Source organism: Taurulus bubalis (genome assembly GCF_910589615.1).
Source record: "Taurulus bubalis genome assembly, chromosome: 8".
Lineage (NCBI taxonomy): Eukaryota > Metazoa > Chordata > Actinopteri > Perciformes > Cottidae > Taurulus > Taurulus bubalis.
Window position 1 is genome coordinate 22,087,681 of NC_136596.1, and position 5,257 is coordinate 22,092,937.

The window sequence follows — 5,257 nt, forward strand, 5'->3', positions numbered from 1 at the left end:
AGCTGGAGAACTGAGATCTCCATATGTTTTTTTTTTCAGACATTACAAATCCCTTTGGCTGTTCACCACATCAACTGTCTTGGAAGGGTTTTGATCAGAGATCCGGGCATTCAGACATTTTCTAAAATATTCAGAGATGACTCAGAAAAAGTGGACTTAGGGAGCAGTGGAGATGGGTATGAGGACACTCCACAATTTTGCCTCTACCTAAGTAATCATACAAACATCAAGGTGCGTGTCAGGTGGATCAAAGCAATGTCTTATCTGTCAGTGCTTATATGAACAGTGAGCATGGTTTTGGTGATTTGCAGGTTGGAAAATGCCATTGTTACAACTGAGAAATGTTTTCATGTTTTGGTTACAAATAGTTTTTGTTTGTAACCTTTCAATTACTTTAATTGGTAGTCATTAGTTAATAATTGCTTCACATTGAAATAGTTGTTTCAACAATGCAACATTGAATATGTTGTACATTTATATGCAACATATTGCAAATGTGTTCAGACAAATTTAGCCTAGTTTTGATGTAAATGCCTGAACATATATACTGTAGGTCAAGTTCAGACTGCAGGCATTTTTTTTGGAGCACATTTCTGCGCACAAACGGCACAAATCACACGCAATCTTTTCAATTCTGATCTGGGACACTTTCTAATGCAGCCGTGATTCATATACAGTCAGATTTTACCTCAATCTTAACAGTCATATATTGGAATTTGTACATCATTTTAGGTCTCCATTCCTCACAAATCTGCGATGGCAGGACACTTTTTTGAAGATTTAGTTAAAACTTTATCTTGCAAACAACTCTCAATAAACAAAACGCTGATTTCAGAGGCCTCCATGTTCAGTTTTGTGCGACAGTGTGCTGCATGTGACATCTTTGTTATTGTTCTTCAGCTCAGGCCCATCGCCAGTTTGGCCACATTTAAAATGTGAACAGCCAAACAAAAGAAATTGGACATAAGCAATGTGTGCAGTGCAGTGTGAACGTAGCCATATAACCAATGCTTACTGGAAAAACCTTTTCCAAAATATATATATATATATATATATATATATATATATATATATTTTCCACATATTTTCCATATTTTCAAAGCTCCACGAAGGCTCAGTCCTTCCTTCGTAAAGTACCCATTTATGAAAATACTGCATTCTGCACACACTGCAGGATTCTTTGGTAAAAATGCCAAGACAAAAGATCATATTTAGACAGATGGCAATATACATGAGCATGCCTACATTCAGAAGCGCATACATGTGTGCCTTTATGAATGTGTGGTGCACTTAAAGGGTCCTGGTTTAAGGAGTGGGGGAGGCACCCTCTTCATAACTAGCATATGTGGCTTTTGACAGTTTGAACATTAAAGGGAAGATACAGAGGGATTCTGGACACTTTCCACATTTCTAAGAGGTTTTTAAATCCTTACAGGTGAGGTTACAAGATAAGGCTCAAAGTATCTGAAGACGTCGCAGAAGTGCACTTTCTGCTTTATCCACATCAAAGTAGTTCAACAGGTAAAGCCGGCACTCAGATAGAGAACAGGGTCACTCAAAGGGCAACCTGTATGAAGCAAACTCCCCCAGAGAAAACCAGTCTGGTCGTGGAGGTGGTGGTGTTGTTCCTTGGGCAAGACAGTCAGTGGATGGAGTTCAAATGTGAAGCCAGAAGGAAACTGTGTGGTCAGGCGCAAACCAGATTCAATGTGTGTTGTGCTGTTATTAGCTCATATTAGGATGCAAACAGCCATTTTAAACCATCAGTCTATAGATGGAGGAAATCTCTTCCTGTCCTTTATGTTCAGTTCTGTAGTTTGCACGATAAGCCAGGTACCTTAAATATTCTACCGGCAGACATTGAGAGCAAATGGTTAAAAACCATTGAATATATTGTTGCATTTGTCCAGTGTAAAAGAAAAAAAAGGCCTTCTGAGCTGGCATATTTTAGGACAGGTATGGGTGGGAAGAGATTAGCTCATGGGAGTAGATTTGAGGAAGCGGTCGATAAGCCTACAGGAAATAGCAAGCTCCACCAGAGCTGGTGCAGATAAAACACACAATAGATGGTTAAGTCTGTGGAGCTCCCAATGCAGCTGATGCAGCTGATGAGGAGCGCTGGGGTTGGAAAGTTTTGCCGTGATCAGAAAGTTGGCTGCCAAGAGTTTTGTAGAAAAGTTAATCTGGATGTGAAAGTAGACATTAATAGGGATGACAATGAAGGTGACGACTGCCAATGAAGCATAGGCATTCATTAGTCTTTGGCATTGCAATATAGTAGTGTAGTAGTGTATATGTAAATGTAACTTCATAACCTTTTGAATCAATCATAATCAATGGTGATTGTGACTTCACTGTTTTAATGCTTGTTAACAGTTGTGGAGCAAAGAAATGGTCGCGACCCAGCTAGCTAGCTAGCTAGCTCCCAGAGGGGATGCTCTGAACTAGCATACCTCCTTGATGACATCATTCTAAATCCTACATTGTCACAATAGTAGATCAATTATCAACATGGATTGACGTTGGTAACCATGGTATTACAAAAGTATAGTTAGCATGGCTTAGGTTTAAGACAGGAGGTTAATCATAGCTAATGTTATCCATGTGCTGTTACGTTACACCATGTAGCCTACACTGGCAGTTCCACATTAAAGCAGGTACATTTTATTATTTTTGCATTAATAAAGTAAGTCTCATCACAATTAATAAATTGTCAAAGCAACGGCACAACAGTGCAGCCAATGACCGGTCCAGTGGGTCACCAAACTAAGCATATGAGCTCAGCTAAGAAAAGCTGTTGGGTGGGTAAAACTTATAATAATATTTAATGCAAGTACCTGCAGAAAAGTAATAAAATGCTATTGCAATTAATAATTTAAAGAAAGATGTACAATTAACATCAACGCTTGAAAGCCATTTGAGTTTAAAGGCATTGCCTTCTTTCGCCTGCGTAGTCGAACCTTAAAAGCTAATAAGGAGATTTTATTGGATATTGCGCTAAGGAAGCTGCTATCCTGCATCGTTCTTTCGATGCCTGAATTGGCACCGAATGGGGACTCACCCAGGATTATGACACTGGGGTTCTTGCTTCCTATTGTGTGTGCTTGTTCTATATTCAAGCCCCCGGCAGGCGCTGTGCAGTCCCTGTTAACTCCCGTCACCCCGCAGCAAACGGAGAACCTTTTCCAATCTGCTGCGAGACGAGTGTGTTTGTGTGACACCAGTGTGTGTGACGTCAACTGTGATCCCTGGAGAATGGATGAATGATAAAAGATGCGACTCTTCCCATCACATCCTCTCCCCTCAGACGATGCCGTGGAGGCAGCAGTGACGGGGAATCTGTGTGTCTGTTGGTTCGCCTGTTGCCCCCAAAGACCCGACGCCCTAGTCTGAGCCCCGGTGTCCCATGGGAGGGTTGAAGACGAGCCTCTTTTGTCACAACGCTGACAAGCCAAGGGTGGCCATTTCCCAACTGCCCGAAGGTGACAGCTGCGGAGAAGCACCCTGACCTCGGCGCCACTCACTCTGTCAGAGGGCTGTCACAGGAAGGGCCTAACATTAAAGGGTTAAAACACACACCACTCTCCCATAAACAACAACACACACACACACACTCTGTGTCACTCAAGCAAACGGGGTATGTGATCTGACACAAGATGCAGGGTGCTTGCGTAACAGTTGAATAATTTCAAAGGAGTAATTGGATGTCTGTTTGCGTCGGGTGGTAGAGGTTCTTAAGACTGGCAATATCAAAGCTGCCATTCATCAAAGTTTGCCAAAATAACATACAATAACATAAAAAAAATATTTATTTCTATCATTTATTTTACACGTAAAACATACATATCTGGTACAATGTTTCTACGAAAATGTATATCTAGTAATACAAGGTACTGTAACTTTACCCAAAGTTTCAGTTTAAATACTTACTTTCCATGTTAAATGCAGTCAAGAAGAACAAAATAATATATAAATATATATATATATAATATATATTTATTTTTTCTTCACTTTATAATTCCCTAAAAGATAAATTGCTTTCAGAGGGACAGAGCAAATTAATTCAAAAAGACAAATGAATGCAAATTCATGTTTTTGGAAAAGTTGTTTGTCTTCACGAAAGAACAAAAATAAAAAGGGATAGATGATGATGGGACACAAGCTCTCATCTCAGAACCAAAGTTCCTTCATCCACTTTGGTCTCTAAAGAACAACCTACATGTGACAGAGCGTTGCTGCCTCGTGTGATGGCGCCCTAATAAAGAGTTCCCGCTTGATGCAGTTAGAAATATGTAACATGACTTCTGTGTGAAGATGTAAACGCTAGTCCGAAGGCCTCGTGTACAACATTTAGTCTTCATTCACTGTAATTAGGCACAAATGGACACATATTCTGAGATGAAAAACAAAAAGACTGCTCACATTAGGCAACCAAGATCACTTGTTATGAATCACAGAGGATTTTTGTGTCGAGAACATCATTAATATCCACCACAGCCCATCGACTCCCACTATCGGCAATAAATGATTCTTTAAATGTATCGTTACCGTTTTTTTGCTGCTTGAACCTTCAATTGTAATTGTAACATTCCATTGAAGCAATAAAACTAAAGCAGCATGCAGTTGTTAAGTAAAGACAGATTATATATTGAGGCATAGGCATTATGAATCAATAACGACGGCAACATATCAGCCTTATAATCAATCCACTCCCTTCTTCAACTTAATCCCTTGGTGGTTTATTTTTACCTCAGTTTCGAAACAGTTAAGACAGTCAAATAATGTAGGTCACCACATTTGGACATCACATAATAACCGTTCTAAACTCCACAAATGCTGTCTCATTAAAGCAACAGTGGAACTGGAGCAGTCAAAGACCATTTTCATTTCTTTGAGTTGTGTATCTTTGTTCTTTGACATGAATGAAACCCACTTTGAGTTCGCTTCGAAATATTCACAGAGAATGTCCTGTATTTCACACACTTACTGGAAACACACACTCACTTTTTTTCTTTTATGAAGTCCCAGATTTTAGTGCAGGAGCATTATGAATTCATCCTTCTTTGTGCGCACGCATGAGGCCTCTGCAGCTGGCGCGGATGAAGGCAGTGGTAATTGTTTTGTGTCTCATAGTGGGTTTCCCAGGAAGCGGAGCGCCACGGTCTCGTAGCGTGACCGATCGCGTGAACCGACCAGGAATGTGGAATCGTGGAGGCTCTTGGCAGTTGTGCATCGCCACCTTCATCCAGGCGTGTCT